This window comes from Mesoplodon bidens (assembly GCF_964165515.1).
Source record: "Mesoplodon bidens genome assembly, chromosome: 1".
Lineage (NCBI taxonomy): Eukaryota > Metazoa > Chordata > Mammalia > Artiodactyla > Ziphiidae > Mesoplodon > Mesoplodon bidens.
Window position 1 is genome coordinate 137107907 of NC_138176.1, and position 18625 is coordinate 137126531.

Below are 18625 nucleotides of genomic sequence, written 5' to 3' on the forward strand. Positions count from 1 at the left end.
CTGGAGCTTGGTGGTCGCTCTATCACTAGTCTGGGTCGGGGGTTCCTATATGGAACCCCAGAAATACGACTCAACAGTATGATTCAAAGCAGCGGAACGAGCAAGACCACGTCTGCAAGTCTTCACTGCAGCACTGTTTTCACTGGAAAAGTGGAAACAATCCAGAATGTTCCACGTTAAGGTACCTAGCTAAATTATGGTACAATAACATTGGAGTATCATGAATCCATTAACATAATTATGAAGACGGTCGAAACACGGAAAACTGTTTATGATAACTGAAACTGTAGGTTAAGCGAAAAAAAGACTAAAATATATAGCTATGATTGCGAACAACTATATTAATATGAATGTATGAATATATGGATGAAGAAGGCGGGTCATACAAGAAAATGAATAGTCGTATTAGGATGTTAGGAATGTGTATAATTTAAACACGTAAAGTAGAAAGTCAAGGCAATTGCACATACAATAATGAAAGTGGTAAGAATTCTATTTTAAAAACTGCAGTCCTCTCCCTACTAGAGTTCCACTTCTTAGAGGCAAAGTTTTTAACACCATCTGCCGTTTCTTTGATATTTACTCCGTGTAGTGACTGCTATTTTTATTGACTCATCAATTTTAAACAACATTGGTGTTCAGTTAGGACAAATGTAAATTTAACTTTTAGGTAATTTTTTTAAAGCCTTGAAAATGTCAGTGCCAGAAAATATTGCATGCCTATTATATGATAGGCATTGTTTTGCACACCGAGGACAGAGACGTTTACAGGACAATGTCCCTGCCCTTCTGGAGCTTGGGTTCTTGAGGTTGGGTGGCAGGTGAGGGGTAGGAGAGGGGAGAGGCCGTCCTTACCCCAGTGTGATACCCTACATTTGTGTTGAATGAGCCACAGGGAACTGGGTGGGAAGGTTACTGTGGTTGAACAGTCCTTTGGAATGTTAAATGTGCCAGCTTCTTAAGACTTTTGGTTCTTTGTTCAAGGACACTTCAGCCTTTACCAGTGACTTGAGAAACACATGATAAAGGCTAGTCAAATTGGCCTTCCAGCTGGGACAGTGAGGTCTCTTTGTATGACCCAGGGTTTCATCTGCAGGGGTCACCTCTTCATTGTCTCTTCACTGTTCTTAGGTTAACTCCATAGAAATGGTGCTGGACTTTCTAGAATATCTTTCCAGACAAGCTACCTGGAAGTTCATTGCAGGGATCTTCCTGAGTGGGAGGTTTCTAGTTACCTGATCTGGGGAAGGATCACAAAACAAGATGTGTGTGTGTGTGTGTGTGTGTGTGTGTGTGTGTGTGTGTGTGTGTGTGTGTGTGTGTGTGTGTGTGTGTGTGTGTGTGTGTGTGTGTGTGTGTGTGTGTGTGTGTGTGTGTGTGTGTGTTGGAAACAGGAAAGACTGAAGCTGGAGGGAAAAATTATCCCATAATTTCTGGCTTAAATTTTACTTAGAGTTCACAGCTCATATTCAGACAAGCCCCCTGTAGAGGGCAGTGGCTGAACAGGAAGCCACAAGTCAAACCCGACTGTAAGGATTTGTAAATGTTTAAATCCTTACTGGAGTGAGTTATTTCAAAAGTGGAAAACCAGGCTAAAGCCTGTTAGACAGATCATGGCCAAGAAGTATCAATCAGTTTTTGTCTTTCTTCATTTAATTACCTGCACTGTATAATCAACAAACCTCTGGCTTGGCCTGCAGTAAATGACAATGCCGTTTTTCCAGTTGTTCAGGCCAAAAACCTTGAACTCAGCCTTGATTCCTCTCTTGCTAAATACAGTCTGTCAGCAAATCCTGTTGGCTCTACCTTCAAAATATGAAACCAAAATTCAATCACCTTTGGAGTCAGTGCTTTCCTGAAGGCACTAGCTAGCTCAATAAATAGGAGAAAGAAATAACAGGTCCACAGACTACAAAGTAAGAAACGAGCTGTTATTATTTGAAGGTAATGTGAAACTCCAAGAGAGTCTGCAGATAACATATTAGAACTAATAGAGTTTGGTAAGGTTGGATACAAAAATCAGTTTCTAAATATTGATCATTTCTATTTCTGAGCAACAAACAGAAAATAATTGCTTTAAAGATAACATTTTCAGTGACATAAACTTATGTGTCTAGGAATAAATCTAATAAAAGGTATGTAAATCTTCAAAGAAAATAAAATGTTACTGGTATTAAAGAAGACATTTAAAGGGAGAGATATACTAAACTCACAGATCAGAAGACTCAATATAGTTAAAATGACAATTCTCCCCAAGCTGATTATGGAATAAATGTAGTACCAATCAGACCCCAGCTTTTTATGGAACTTAAGAAGCTGATTCTAAAATTTACATGAAAGTAGGAAGGGCTAAAGATAGCTAAGGTACTCTTGAAAATAAAAAGAGGACTTGCTTCATGAGATAACAAGACTAATACAGAGTTGTAGTAGTTATGTCAGTGTGGTGTGGAAGCAGGGATAGACAAAAAGACAGTGGAGCATATTGGAGTGTCCAGAAACAGAACCTCCCCCCCGCTTCCCACGCTCCCTTTATATTTCTCCATAGCCTTTGCCATGCCATGCCATGCCATATGCATTCATTTCTTAATTTAGGAAGCACATTTGTACCTCCTGGTACATAGGGTATGCTCAGTAATTATCTGTGGAATGATTGAATGAATGAACAAACTTACTGAGCCTCCACCATGCATAATGTTTTATACAGTAAACTATGGGGTGGGGTCCACAGGGCCATGATCATAGGCTCCTTGAACAGCATATCAGAGTGAAAACCTGGGGGCTTTGGAGCAGACACACTTGCATTAGACTGACTGCTCCATTACTTACAATCAGCTGTGTAACTTACAGTCACCTCTAAAATAGAAGCACAGGGTTGTTGTGCAGGTTGAGTGAAATTATGTATGGAAAGCTTTGTACACAGAATAGGTCCTCAACAAGCGTTAACACCTCTCTGCATTCTCCTCATCTGTACATTGGGCACGATTCAATCTTCCTTAAGGAGATGCAATAAGATTCTTCCAAATGAAAACACCCCACGCACCACCTGTCACACAGATGTTCAAAAATGCTAATTTCACATACATTTGAAAAAATAACCACAATGAAGAAGAGAAAAAGGGCTAAATGGGTGGAGGGGTCATTTCTAACTGCTGTGGTCAGTGAAGTCTTCCTGAAGGAAGCTAGATCTTGAAGAATGGTGAGAGTTCCTAATAATTGAAGAGCCAAAAGGGAAAGAGAACCTTTTAGACTAAGGAAATGGCATCAACAAAGTCCTGTTTTGGTGGTGGTGGTACATCAAATCCCAGTGAAAAAAGTTACCTTTTTGTTCAACCTTTGCAAGCAGATGCAGTGTTGACATCAGCTGCAAGTGTCTCTGATTTGGTGCCACCGCTTCTTTGACTACATGATTTGGCTTCCCCTGCTGAACAGAAGACCTAGGTGTACAGCACACTATGTCTGCTGTATTTAGTCAGCGGACAGTGACTGAATTTTAAACAAAGGAGTTACATGATTAGACCTTTCAGTTCATTCGGGCAGCAGGGTGGAGAATGGATGGGGATAGGCTGGGGGCAAGGGTGGGTGAGATGAAAGGCAGGAGAGCAGGTAGAAGCCTTTGTAAAAGTTTTGTTGTGGCCTAAAGGAAAACTGTGCCCGTGGGGTGTGAGGAGTGAATGCTTCTGAGACATGTATGCTTTGCTGCTTTTCCTTCCTAGCCTGAATTCACGCTCTATTGGTGCTTTTTTTCTTTTTTTTTTAATAAATTTATTTTATTTGTTTATTTTTGGCCGTGTTGGGTCTTCACTGCTGCACGCGGCCCTCTCCAGTTGCGCAGAGCAGGGACGACTACTCGCTGTGGTGCGCGGGCCTCTCACCATGGTGGCCTCTCCCGTTGCAGAGCCCGGGCTCCAGGCACGCAGGCCTCAGCAGTCGTGGCACGTGAGCTCTAGAGCTCAGGCTCAGTAGCTGTGGCGCACGGACTTGGCTGCTCCGCGGCATGTGGGATCCTCCCAGACCAGGGCTTGAACCCCGTGTCCCCTGCATTGGCAGGCGGATTCTTAACCATTGCATCACCAGGGAAGCCCCTATTGGTGCTTTTTTTCTACTTCCTATTACACACACACACACACACACACACACACATCAGTTCTCATTCCTGTTCTCTTGCAGTGGCCCTGCAAATCCCCAACCCTGTGTGGACCCAATCACCCACTTTGTATCAGAGCTACTGAGCAGGATGGGCTCATTATAGGATTATGACCTGAACTCATGGGATAACCTGAGCCACCTGACGGTCCTTTCATTTGCTTTTTGTCAAATTCCAAGCCCATCATCCTGCACTGAGTCTTCACAACCTTCTCCATCCAAATCACCTGGCACTTTGCCGTATCACCCTTTACTCTCAGAAGGTTATCTGAATACCTACTTCACAAAAAAGGTCTTTGGGTTGCACTTTATGCACCTGTGGTTATATTGATGGCCACACCTGTCTTTACCTCCTTTCTGCCAATCAGGCCTGAGCAGGTGACTATAATCTGACTGCCTGAATCGTGGCACAGCTGCTGGGCTTGCTCCTTTACCTCTTATCAGCATTCTGCCAGAGTCTTGAAGGTCTCTGGCTTTATTTCCCAGTAACTGAGCCTGGGGCCCATGGCTTCCCATTCCCTCAGCCTGTTTGCTCTCAGCTGTTCTAGGTCAATGCCTTTCCTGCCCTAATGTCCAGTTTTGTCTTATGCCTTCCATTCCATCCCATGTTATGGGTTGAATTGTGTCCCACAAAAAATTTGTATGTTGAAGTCCTAGCCTTCAGTACCTCAGAATGTAACATTATTTGGAGATCATATTTATTCATTCAATATATTTTTCAAGCACAAGCACTTTTTGTTACCATATGCCCTCTTCCCCATCCATTAAGAATAATCTTCTTCTCCCCACCCTTCCGTGCTCAACCCTGCTGATGGGACATGCCTCAGGGTTTTTTTTCCTAATTAATAGACTTGACTTTAGAGCAGTTTTAGGTTTATAGAGTAATGAGCAAAGTATAGACAACTCCCGTATACTCCTTTATTATCCTTTTAATGTCCATGGGATCTGTAGTGATGTCCCCTCTTTAATTTCTGATATTAGTAATTTGTGTTCTCTTTCTTCTTTTCTTAGTTAGCCTGGATAGAGGCTTATCAGTTTTATTAATTTTTTCAAAGAACCAGCTTTCGATTTTGTTAATTTTGTCTATTGATTTCCTGTTTTCAATTTCATTGATTTCTGCTCTAATTCTTATTATTTCTTTTCTTCTGCTTACTTTGGGCTTCATTTGCTATTCTTTTTCTAGTTTTCTAAGGTTGGAACTTAGATTATTGATTTAATTTTTAAATTTTTTAATAAATTTATTTATTTAATTTTGGCTGCACTGGGTCTTCATTGCTGCATGGGGGCTTTCTCTAGTTGCCGAGAGCAGGGGCTACTCATCGTCGCGGTGTGTGGGCTTCTCATTGTGGTGGCTTCTCTTGTTGCAGAACACGGGCTCTAAGTGCACGGGCTTCAGTAGTTGTGGCTCGCTGGCTCTAGAGTGCAAGCTCAGTAGTTGTGGCGCATGGGTTTAGTTGCTCCACAGCATGTGGGATCTTCCCAGACCAGGGCTCAAACCCATGTCCCTGCATTGGCAGGTGGATTCTTAACCACTGCACCACCAGGGGAGTCCTGATTATTGATTTTAGATCTTTCTTTTTTTCTAATATATGCATTCAATGCTATAAATTTCCTTCTAAGTACTGCTTTTGCTGCTTCCAACAAATTTTGATAAGTTGTGTTTTCATTTTTGTTTAGTTCGAAATATTTTTAAACTTCCCTTGAGATTTCATGTTTGACCCATGTATTATTTAGAAGTGTGTTGTTTAATATCCATGTATTTTGAAATTTTCCAGTTTTCTTTCTGTTATTGACTGCTAGCTTAATTCCATTGTGATCTGAGAGCAGACATTATATAATTCCTATTTTTAAAAATTTGTTAAGGGGTGTTTTATGGCCCAGAATGCAGTTTATTTTAGTGAATGTTCCATGTGAGCTTGAGTTAAACAAATATGACATGATAAATGGAGAGATAGATCATGTTCCTGTTTTTGAAGATTCAGTGTTGTTAAGATGTTAATTCCTCCTTTATTGATCTAATTATTCAACATAACTACAATTGAAATCCCAGCAAGAATTTTGCGGAAACTGACAAGATGAATCTAAAATGTATATGGAAAACAAAGGATCTAAAATAGTCCAAGATAAGCTCAAAGAAGAAAAAAGGTAGAGGATTTAAGTGATCATATTTCAAGACTTAATATAAAGCTATAGTAATTAAGATAGTGTAGTATTGGTGTAAGGATACATAGATTTATGTAATAAAAATTATTCCATAAATAGACCAACATATATTGGTTACTTGATTTATGATGAAGGCCGCTTGCAATACAGTGAAGAAAAAGGTATTTTCAGTAAATGGTGCTGGAGCAATTGGCCATCCACATAGGAAAACATATACTCTTGACCTTTACCTAATAACCATACACAAAATTTCATTCAAATGATTCATGGACTTATTGTTCAAGAGTAAGGGGAGGGCTTCCCTGGTGGCGCAGTGGTTGAGAGTCCGCCTGCCGATGCAGGGGACACGGGTTCGTGCCCCGGTCCGGGAGGATCCCACATGCCGCGGGGAGGCTGGGCCCATGAGCCATGGCCGCTGAGCCTGCGCGTCCGGAGCCTGTGCTCCGCGACGGGAGAGGCCACAACAGTGAGAGGTCCGTGTACCGCAAAAAAAAAAAAAAAAAAAAAAAAAGAGTAAGGGGAAATAAAGACTTTCTGGGACAAACAAAAATGGAGAGAATTTGCCACCAGTAGACCTACCTGGCAAGAAATGTTAAAAAAATTCTTTAAAAAGAAGGAAAACAATGTAAGTCAGAAACTTGGATCTACATAAAGAAGTGAAGAGCATCTAAAAAGGATTAAGCGAAGGTAAAATAAAAACTTTTGTTCTTGCAAAACTTAGTTATTCCATGAGTTTGTAGCTACCTTAGAATTTTCCATTTGGGTTATCTGTGAATGAGGAGAGTTTTACTTCTTCCTTTCTGATCTGGATGCTCTTATTTATTTTTATTGCCTTATGCACTGGGTGAAGCCTCCAGTATGTTGAATAGAAGTGGTGAGAGGAAACATCTTTGTCTTGTTGCCAGACATTCTTGCCTTATTCCTGACTTTAAGGGCAAAGGATTCAGTCTTGCATCATTAAACATGATGTTAATAGTAGGTTTTACATAAATACCTTTTGTTAGGTTGAAAAAGTTCCTTTTATTTCAAGTTTTATTAGAATTTTTTTAAGTCATGAAAGGTGCTGAATATTATATAATTTTTAAGCACTTATTGAGATAATCATATGTTTTTTCCATTTACAGTTGACCCTTGAACAACACGGGGGATTAGGGATGCCAACCCTCTGTGAGGTTGAAAATCCACGTATAATTTATAGTCAACCCATCTGTATTCAGGGTTCCTCTGTATCTGCTGTTCCTCCATATCAGAGGATTCAACCAATCACAGATTGTATAGTACTGTACTGTTTGCTGTTGAAAACTATCTGAGTATAAGTGGACCCTTGCAGTTCAAACCCATGTTTGAAGGTCAACTGTATTCTCTTAATGTAATTAATGTCACTGATTTATGAAAAATATAGCAACTTCACATACTTGGGATAAATCTTGCTTGGTTACAATTTGGCATACTTTTATATTTAATTGGGTTTGATTTGTTAATATTTTGAAAAGGATTATTTTGATGTCTTTTCTCATGAGGGATACTAGTCCACAAATTTCTTTTCTTGTAATGTCCTTGCCAAATTTTAGTACCAGTGTCCTGTTAGTTCATAAAACAAGTTGGAAATCGTTCCTTCTTCCTCTTTTCTCTAAAAGAATTTGTATAGGAATGGTTTATTTTTTCATTAAATGTTAACAGAATTTACCAGTGACACCATCTGGGCCTGGAGTTTTCCTTGGGACTGAGAATTATGTTTATTTTTGTATCAGTTTAGGAAATAAATTTGTCCATGTCTTCTAAGTTGTATAGTTATTCAGAATAATTATATTTACTAATTATAATTATTTATAATAATCTTGTATCCTTTTTAACATCAACAGGGATCTATAGTGATGTCCTCTTTTTCTTTTCTAATACTGATAATTTGTATTTTCTTTCTTTACCAGTCTTGTTAGAGTTTTATCAATTTTAGTAATGTTTTCAAAGAATGAACTGTTGGGTTTGTTGATTTTCCCTATTTTATGCTTGTCTTCTATTTCATTGATTTTTTTTTTTACATCTTTATTGGAGTATAATTGCTTTACAATGGTGTGTTAGTTTCTGCTTTAAAACAAAGTGAATCAGTTATACATATACATATGTTCCCATATCTCTTCCCTCTTGCATCTCCCTCCCTCCCACCCTCCCTATCCCACCCCTCTAGGTGGTCACAAAGCACCAAGCTGATCTCCCTGTGCTATGCGGCTGCTTCCCACTAGCTATCTATTTTACATTTGGTATTGTATATATGTCCATGCCACTCTCTCACTTTGTCACAGCTTACCCTTCCCCCTCCCCATATCCTCAAGTCCATTCTCTAGTAGGTCTGTGTCTTTATTCCCGTCTTACCCCTAGGTTCTTCATGACATTTTTTTTCTTAGATTCCATATATAAGTGTTAGCATACAGTATTTGTCTTTCTCTTTCTGACTTACTTCACTCTGTATGACAGACTCTAGTTCCATCCACCTCACTACAAATAACTCAATTTCGTTTCTTTTTATGGCTGAGTAATATTCCATTGTATATATGTGCCACATCTTCTTTATCCATTCATCCGATGATGGACACTTCGGTTGCTTCCATCTCCTGGCTACTGTAAATAGAGCTGCAATGAACATTTTGGTACATGACTCTTTTTGAATTATGGTTTTCTCAGGGTATATGCCCAGTAGTGGGATTGCTGGGTCATATGGTAGTTCTATTTGTAGTTTTTTAAGGAACATCCATAGTGTTCTCCATAGTGGCTGTACCAATTCACATTCCCACCAGCAGTGCAAGAGGGTTCCCTTTTCTCCACACACTCTCCAGCATTTATTGTTTCTAGATTTTTTGATGATGGCCATTCTGACTGGTGTGAGATGGTATTTCATTGTAGTTTTGATTTGCATTTCTTTAATGTTTAGTGATGTTGAGCATTCTTTCATGTGTTCGTTGGCAATCTGTATATCTTCTTTGGAGAAATGTCTATATAGGTCCTCTGCCCATTTTTGGATTGGGTTGTTTGTTTTTTTGCTATTGAGCTGCATGAGCTGCTTATAAATTTTGGAGATTAATCCTTTGTCTGTTGCTTCATTTGCAAATATTTTCTCCCATTCTGAGGGTTGTCTTTTGGTCTTATTTATGGTTTCCTTTGCTGTGCAAAAGCTTTTAGGTTTTGTTAGCTCCCATTTGTTTATTTTTGTTTTTATTTCCATTACTCTAGGAGGTGGATCAAAAAAGATCTTGCTGTGATTTATGTCAAAGGGTGTTCTTCCTGTGTTTTCCGCTAAGAGTTTGATAGTGTCCGATCTTACATTTAGGTCTCTAATCCATTTTGAGTTTATTTTTGTGTATGGTGTTAGGGAGTGTTCTAATCTCATACTTTTACATGTCCCTGTCCAGTTTTCCCAGCACCACTTATTGAAGAGGCTGTCCTTTCTCCACTGTACATTCCTGCCTCCTTTATCAAAGATAAGGTGACCATATGTGCATGGGTTTATCTCTGGGCTTTCTATCCTGTTCCATTGATCTATATTTCTGTTTTTGTGCCAGTACCATACTGTTTTGATTACTGTAGCCTTGTAGTATAGTCTGAAGTCAGGGAGCCTGATTCCTCCAGCTCCGTTTTTCGTTTCCAAGATTGCTTTGACTATTCGGGGTCTTTTGTGTTTCCATACAAATTGTGAAATTTTTTCTTTTAGTTCTGTGAAAAATGCCAGTGGTAGTTTGATAGGCATTGCATTGAATCTGTAGATTGCTTTGGGTAGTAGAGTCATTTTCACAATGTTGATTCTTCCAATCTAAGAACATGGTATATCTCTCCATCTATTTGTATCATCTTTTATTTCTTTCATCAGTGTCTTATAATTTTCTGCATACAGGTCTTTTGTCTCCTTAGGTAGGTTTACTCCTAGATATTTTATTCTTTTTGTTGCAGTGGTAAATGGGAGAGTTTTCTTAATTTCACTTTCAGATTTTTCATCATTAGTGTATAGGAATGCCAGAGATTTCTGTGCATTAATTTTGTATCCTCCTACTTAACCAAATTCATTGATTAGCTCTAGTAGTTTTCTGGTAGCATCTTTAGGATTCTCTAAGTATAGTATGTCGTCTGCAAACAGTGACAGCTTTACTTCTTCTTTTCCAATTTGGATTCCTTTTATTTCCTTTTCTTCTCTGATTGCTGTGGCTAAAACTTCCAAAACTATGTTGAATAAGAGTGGTGAGAGTGGGCAACCTTGTCTTGTTCCTGATCTTAGTGGAAATGGTTTCAGTTTTTCACCATTGAGGACGATGTTGGCTGTGGGTTTGTCATATATGGCCTTTATTATGTTGAGGAAAGTTCCCTCTGTTCCTACTTTCTGCAGGGTTTTTATCATAAATGGGTGTTGAATTTTGTTGAAAGCTTTCTCTGCATCTATTGAGATGATCATATGGTTTTTCTTCTTCAATTTGTTAATATGGTGTATCACGTTGATTGATTTGCGTATATTGAAGAATCCTTGCATTCCTGGAATAAACCCCACTTGATCATGGTGTATGATCCTTTTAATGTGCTGTTGGTTTCTGTTTGCTAGTATTTTGTTGAGGATTTTTGCATCTATGTTCATCAGTGATATTGGCCTGTAGTTTTCTTCTTTGTGACATCCTTGTCTGGTTTTGGTATCAAGGTGATGGTGGCCTCGTAGAATGAGCTTGGGAGTTTTCCTCCCTCTGCTATATTTTGGAAGAGTTTGAGAAGGATAGGTGTTAACTCTTCTCTAAATGTTTGTTAGAATTTGCCTGTGAAGCCATCTGGTCCTGGGCTTTTGTTTGTTGGAAGATTTTTAATCACAGTTTCAATTTCAGTGCTTGTGATTGGTCTGTTCATATTTTCTATTTCTTCCTGATTCAGTCTCGGAAGGTTGTGCATTTCTAAGAATTTGTCCATTTCTTCCAGGTTGTCCATTTTATTGGCATAGAGTTGCTTGTAGTAATCTCTCATGGTCTTTTGTATTTCTGCAGTGTCAGTTGTTACTTCTTCTTTTTCATTTCTAATTCTATTGATTTGAGTCTTCTCCCTTTTTTCTTGATGAGTATGGCTAATGGCTTATCAATTTTGTGGATCTTCTCAAAGAACCAGCTTTTAGTTTTATTGATCTTTGCTATCGTTTCCTTCATTTCTTTTTCATTTATTTCTGATGTGATCTTTATGATTTCTTTCCTTCTGCTAACTTTGGGGTTTTTTTGTTCTTCTTTCTCTAATTGCTTTAGGTGCAAGGTTAGGTTGTTTATTCGAGATGTTTCCTGTTTCTTAAGGTAGGATTGTATTGCTATAAACTTCCCTCTTAGAACTGCTTTTGTTCCATCCCATAGGTTTTGGGTCGTTGTGTCTCCATTGTCATTTGTTTCTAGGTATTTCTTGATTTCCTCTTTGATTTCTTCAGTGATCACGTCGTTATTAAGTAGTGTATTGTTTAGCCTCCATGTGTTTGTATTTTTTACAGATCTTTTCCTGTAATTGATATCTAGTCTCATAGCGTTGTGGTCGGAAAAGATACTTGATACAATTTCAATTTTCTTAAATTTACCAAGGCTTGATTTGTGACCCAAGATATGATCTATCCTGGAGAATGTTCCATGAGCACTTGAGAAAAATGTGTATTCTGTTGTTTTTGGATGGAATGTCCTAGAAATATCAATTAAGTCCATCTTGTTTAATGTATCATTTAAAGCTTGTGTTTCCTTATTTATTTTCATTTTGGATGATCTGTCCATTGGTGAAAGTGGAGTGTTAAAGTCCCCTACTATGAATGTGTTACTGTCAATTTCCCCTTTTATGGCTGTTAGTATTTGCCTTATGTATTGAGGTGCTCCTATGTTGGGTGCATAAATATTTACAATTGTTATATCTTCTTCTTGGATCAATCCCTTGATCATTATGTAGTGTCCTTCTTTGTCTCTTGTAATAGTCTTTATTTTAAAGTCTATTTTGTCTGACCTGAGAATTGCTACTCCAGCTTTCTTTTGGTTTCCATTTGCATGGAATATCTTTTTCCATCCCCTCACTTTCAGTCTGTATGTGTCCCTAGGTCTGAAGTGGGTCTCTTGTAGACAGCATATATATGGGTCTTGTTTTTGTATCCATTCAGCCAGTCTGTGTCTTTTGGTGGGAGCATTTAATCCATTTACATTTAAGGTAATTATCGATATGTATGTTCCTGTCCCCATTTTCTTAATTGTTTTGGGTTTGTTATTGTAGATCTTTTCCTTCTCTTGTTTTTCTTGCCTAGAGAAGTTCCTTTAGCATTTGTTGTAAAGCTGGTTTCGTGCTGGTGAACTCTCTCAGCTTTTGCTTGTCTGTAAAGGTTTTAATTTCTCCATCAAATCTGAATGAGATCCTTGCTGGGTAGAGTAATCTTGGTTGTAGGTTTTTCCCCTTCATCACTTTAAATATGTCCTGCCAGTCCCTTCTGGCTTGCAGAGTTTCTGCTGAAAGATCAGCTTTTAACCTTATGGGGATTCCCTTGTGTGTTTTTTGTTGTTTTTCCCTTGCTGCTTTTTTATTTTTTATTTTTTATTTTTATTTTTTTAGTTTTTGGGCGTAGGCGGGCCTCTCACTGTTGTGGCCTCTCCCGTTGCGGAGCACAGGCTCCAGATGCGCAGGCTCAGCGGCCATGGCTCACGGGCCCAGCCGCTCTGCGGCATGTGGGATCCTCCCGGACCGGGGCTCAAACCCGTGTCCCCTGCATCGGCAGGCAGACTCTCAACCACTGCGCCATCAGGGAAGCCCACCTTGCTGCTTTTAATATGTTTTCTTTGTATTTAATTTTTGACATTTTGATTAATATGTGTCTTGGCGTGTTTCTCCTTGGATTTATCCTGTATGGGACTCTCTGTGCTTCCTGGACTTGATTAACTATTTCCTTTCCCATATTAAGGAAGTTTTCAACTATAATCTCTTCAAATATTTTCTCAGTCCCTTTCTTTTTCTCTTCTTCTTCTGGGACCCCTATAATTCGAATGTTGGTGCGTTTAATGTTGTCCCAGAGGTCTCTGAGACTGTCCTCAGTTCTTTTCATTCTTTTTTCTTTATTCTGTTTTGCAGTAGTTATTTCCACTATTTTATCTTCCAGGTCACTTATCTGTTCTTCTGCCTCAGTTATTCTGCTATTGATCCCTTCTATTTTTAATTTCATTTATTGTGTTGTTCATCGTTGCTTGTGTCCTCTTTAGTTCTTCTAGGTCCTTGTTAAATGTTTCTTGCATTTTGTCTATTCTATTTCCAAGATTTTGGATCATTTTTACTATCATTATTCTGAATTCTTTTTCAGGTAGACTGCCTATTTCCTCTTCATTTGTTAGGTCTGGTGGGTTTTTATCTTGCTCCTTCATCTGCTGTTTTTCTGTCTTCTCATTTTGCTTATCTTACTGTGTTTGGGGTCTCCTTTTTGCAGGCTGCAGGTTCGTAGTTCCCATTGTTTTTGGTGTCTGTCCCCAGTGGCTAAAGTTGGTTCAGTGGGTTGTATAGGCTTCCTGGTGGACGGGACTAGTGCCTGTGTTCTGGTGGATGAGGCTGCATTTTGTCTTTCTGGTGGGCAGGTCCACGTCTGGTGGTGTGTTTTGGGATGTCTGTGGCCTTATGATTTTAGGCAGCCTCTCTGCTAATGGGTGGGGTTATGTTCCTGTCTTGCTAGTTGTTTGGCATAGGGTGTCCAGCACTGTAGCTTGCTGGTCGTTGAGTGAAGCTGGGTGTTGGTGTTGAGATGGAGATCTCTGGGAGATTTTAGCCATTTGATATTACGTGGAGCTGGGAGGTGTCTTGTGGACCAGTGTCCTGAAGTTGGCTCTCCCACGTTAGAGGCACAGCACTGACTCCTGGCTGCAGCACCAAGAGCCTTTCATCCACATGGCTCAGAATAAAAGAGAGAAAAAGTAGAAAGAAGGCAAGAAAGAGTATAAAATAAAATAAAATAAAACAAAGTAAGATAAAATAAAGTTATTAAAATAAAAAATAATTACTAAGAAAAAAAAATTTTTTAAGTAAAAAAAAAAAAAAAGAACAGATGGACAGAACCCTAGGACATATGGTGAAAGCAAAGCTATATAGAGAAAATCTGACACAGAAGCATACACATACACACTCAAAAAAAGAGGAAAGGGGGAAAAAAGTAATAAATCTTGCTTTCAAAGTCCATCTCCTCAATTTGGGATGATTCGTTGTCTATTCAGGTATTCCACAGATGCAGGGTACATGAAGTTGATTGTGGAGATTTAATCCGCTGCTCCTGAGGCTGCTGGGAGAGATTTCCCTTTCTCTTCTTTGTTCGCACAGCTCCCGGGGTTCAGCTTTGGATTTGGTTCCCGCCTCTGTGTGTAGGTCACCGGAGGGCGTCTGTTCTTCGCTCAGACAGGACAGGGTTAAAGGAGCCGCCAATCTGGGGGCTCTGGCTCACTCAGGCCAGGGAGAGGGAGGGGTATGGAGTGCGGGTCAGAGGCCGGCGTGACGTTGCACCAGCCTGAGGCGCGCCGTGCGTTCTCCCGAGGAAGTTGTCCCTGGATCACGGGACCCTGGCAGTGGCGGGCTGCACAGACTCCCAGGAGGGGAGATGTGGATAGTGACCTGTGCTCGCACACCGGCTTCTTGGTGGCGGCAGCAGTAGCCTTAGCGTCTCATGCCTGTCTCTGGGGTCCACCCTGTTAACCGCGGCTCACGCCCGTCTCTGGAGCTCCTTTAAGCAGCGCTCTTAATCCCTTCTCCTCGAGCACCAGGTAACAAAGAGGGAAGAAAAAGTCTCTTGCCTCTTCGGCAGCTCGACTTTTCCCCGGACTCCCTCCCGGCTAGCGTTGGCGCACTAACCCCTTCAGGCTGTGTTCACGCCGCCAGTCCTCTCCCTGCGATCCGACCGAAGCCCGAGCCTCAGCTCCCAGCCCCCGCCCATCCCGGCGGGTGAGCAGACAAGCCTCTCGTGCTGGTGAGTGCCGGTCGGCACCAATCCTCTGTGCGGGAATCTCTCCACTTTGCCCTCCGCACCTGTGTTGCTGCGCTCTCCTCCGTGGCTCCGAAGCTTCCCCCCTCTGCCACCTGCAGTCTCTGCCTGCGAAGGGGCTTCCTAGTGTGTGGAAACCTTTCCTCCTTCACGGCTCCCTCCCACTGGTGCAGGTACCGTCCCTAGTCTTTTGTCTCTGTGTTTTCTATTTTCTTTTGCCCTACCCAGGTACGTGGGGAGTTTCTTGCCTTTGGGCAGGTCTGAGGTCTTCTGCCAGCATTCAGTAGGGGTTCTGTAGGAGTTGTTCCACATGTAGGTGTATTTCTGATGTATTTGTGGGGAGGAAGGTGATCTCCGCGTCTTACTCTTCTGCATCTTCGGCAGGCCTATTTCATTGATTTTTTGTTCTTATCTTTATTTCCTTCTTTCTAATTTCTTGGATGTAACTGCTAATATTTTTTTGGCTTTTTGAGATGGAAACTTAGATCTTAATTTAAATTTTTTTTTTCCTAATGAGCATTTAAACTGTCACTTTGCCTCTACACACTGCTTTAGCTGCATCCCACAAATTTTGATACATTATTTTTTGTTATTGTTTAGTTAAAAATATTTTCCGATTTCCATTATGACTTCTTCCCTCAATTCTTTAGTTATCTCTCTGTCATTTATTTCTAGTTTAATTCTGCTGTGGCTAGTGAACATTGTTGTGTGGTTTCAATTTTTGGAATGTGTTGAGGCTTACTTTATGTTCCAGTACATGGTATTTTGTAAATGTTTAAGTGTACTTGAGAAGAAAGTGTGTTCTATAGTAGTTGAGCATAGTATTTTATAAATATCAATTAGGTCAAATTGGTTGGCAGTATTTGAATATTTTATATGTCCTTGTCTACTTGCTCTATCATTTCCTGAAGGAGATGTGTTAATATATAGGGGCATTTTTGGATTTGCCTGTATTTCCCTTTATTTCTTTATTTTTAGTCAATTTTCTTTCTGTATTTTAAAGCTATGTTATTAGGTATGTACCCATTAAGGATTATTGTGTCTTTCTATTTAACTGAATCATCTGTGTGTCTGCTTCTATTGTGTATTTTTCTTTTGATTGTAGTTCACATTTTATGTGCTTCACACTTTACAATTTTTAATTATATATCAGACTTTTTTTTAAAGTGCATTCTGGTTTAATCAGCACCATGACTCTATGAAGTGGTGTTAGCACCCATCCTGTGTATGAGAGAGCAACTCCTTAGGATGCCTAGCTTGTCCTTGGCAGTGGGTGACCTGGGTGTGCCTATAAAAGGGCCATAGATATTGAAGTCAGTGTTTTCCTTCAGAGAAACCCTGCCCTTTATTCGATCATGACAGGAGAGAAACGACTGCCTGGATGGACTTTTCCTTCTCTGGAATTAAATTCATCTAGACTTTGTTTCTACAACCTTTCAGTGTCTGAAATATGTCTAAAATGAGATATTTGTTTTGTTTCCATTTTTTCTATTTGTTGTGGCAGGAGTAATAGCCTGCTGCTATCGTTTACAACCTAACCAACAACAAGTAGCTTATAAAGTTTCTCTGTAGCTTTCTATGGTGAAAATGTATAAAGATGAATTAGACAAAAAAATCTACCCACTGGCAGAAATAGATGAAAAAAAGCTTGTATGTAGTAGTTTGGGTTTTGGATGGGAGGAAAAATGTCAACCTGTCTGCTTTCTAGGTGTTCTGTCTTACCTTTAGCTGTCTTTCTTAGGTGAGCAAGTAATATAAAAATTGATCTAAGCTTTTGATACTTCTGCCTGGCATAGCAAATGCCAAAACACTTGGAAGAAATTGTCAGAGAAAGAACTCACACTAAAGATGTCCTAAAAGAAGACAGAGCTCATTTGGAAGCAATCTACTATGAGTGGCAAAAGTCAGGAATACAGAACAATAAGAAATTGAGATAATTGAACTGCAGTCTGAAAGATATAAAATAAATATGTTTGCAGTGGTCAAAGACACAATAGAAGGGCTTAAATCCTAGAAAAGAATGCACTGTTAGGGAAAGACCAGGCAAGTTTTATAGAACCAAATAGAACTTCTAGAAAAGGAAAGAAAAGTGATAAATAGCTAGTTAGAGATAGCTGACAAGAAACCTGGAAGGTAAATCTAGGGTAGATACTCAGAAAGCAGCAAAAATTGATAGAGATGGGAAATGAAAGAAAAGAACAAAGCAGAAGAAAGAGAGCCAACATATAACCAAGGATGCCAGAAGGAAAGAAAAGAGGAAATGCAGAAGAGATAAAGTTTGAAAAGGTAGTGTTTGAAAAAATTTCCAATTTGATTAAAATTTTGCATCTTTATATTTAAGAAACATAATGAAACTTGAGCAGAATAAATAAAAATAGACATTTAGACACAGGTAAAAATGAATATCAGAGGCAAACCACACACACACAGAATCTTAAATGCAATTAGAGAAGTGATGGAAGAAATTTTCACATATTGAGGTATGGGGAAGTCACTCTGGTCTGTATGTGATTTAATTTAAACTTTATGGTAACCTCAACAGGCTGTTTTGTGGCTTGTTAGGTATGCATTGCTCATCTGCTTTAACCATTAAAGAAAAGAATGCATTAAAAAAATCAAAATGGAGTAACTGTGGTTCAGGCATTCAGGATGGAGCTGGGTGGCCATTGTGGATGTGGTTTCAGACATGTTCTGTGTCACCAAGAACCTGAATTTTCTGAACTGTATCAGACTCAAGGACACCACCAACTATTCTCAAAACAATATCTGCTAGCAGCTGCCAGCTGCACCCTTATGGTCTGAAGGTCTCCGCTTGTAACTATGCAACCATTTTGCACCCAATTGATCCTTACTTAACAAGCACCCTTATTTTTTGCCAGCTACAGTTATAATTCTTGACCAACACATTACGTAATTTTGTGGTTTTTGCCTTTATAAGCCTCCCCCATTTGGTAGTCCAGTGGAACATAATTCACGTGCTTCTTGAATCTGTGTCTCCTAGGCTATAGTTCTCAGTTTGGCTCAAATAAAATTCTTTTCTATTCCTATTATAGATTGGTTTATTGATTATTTCCATAGACAGAGGAAGACATTTATCTAGAGGAGTAATAACTAGACCAACAACAGCAATTATAGAATCTAGAAATCAATGGAATCGTATTTTAAAATATTAAAGTAGCTGTCAATTAGAAACTATACAAAATAAACTATTATCTAAAAATAAGAAAATAAAAAAACTGAAGAAATATAATTTAATACTCATAGAGTCTTTTTGAAAAAATTACTTGAGCATGTCCTTTAGGAAGAAGGAAATTGAACCCAGAAGGAAAGAGTGAGATGCAGTAAACA

The 18625-nt window shown here is 39.4% G+C and overlaps 1 long non-coding RNA gene across 1 annotated transcript in view; it reads left to right on the forward strand.

The window, feature by feature from the left end:
* Window positions 1–19: 19 nt before the first annotated feature.
* Window positions 20–18625, forward strand: part of LOC308621423 — an 80149-nt gene continuing 61543 nt past the window's right edge. Inside the window, exon 1 of the long non-coding RNA XR_014016453.1 lies at window positions 20–181. This is a non-coding gene — a long non-coding RNA (uncharacterized lncRNA). The remainder of the gene's footprint in view (window positions 182–18625) is intronic.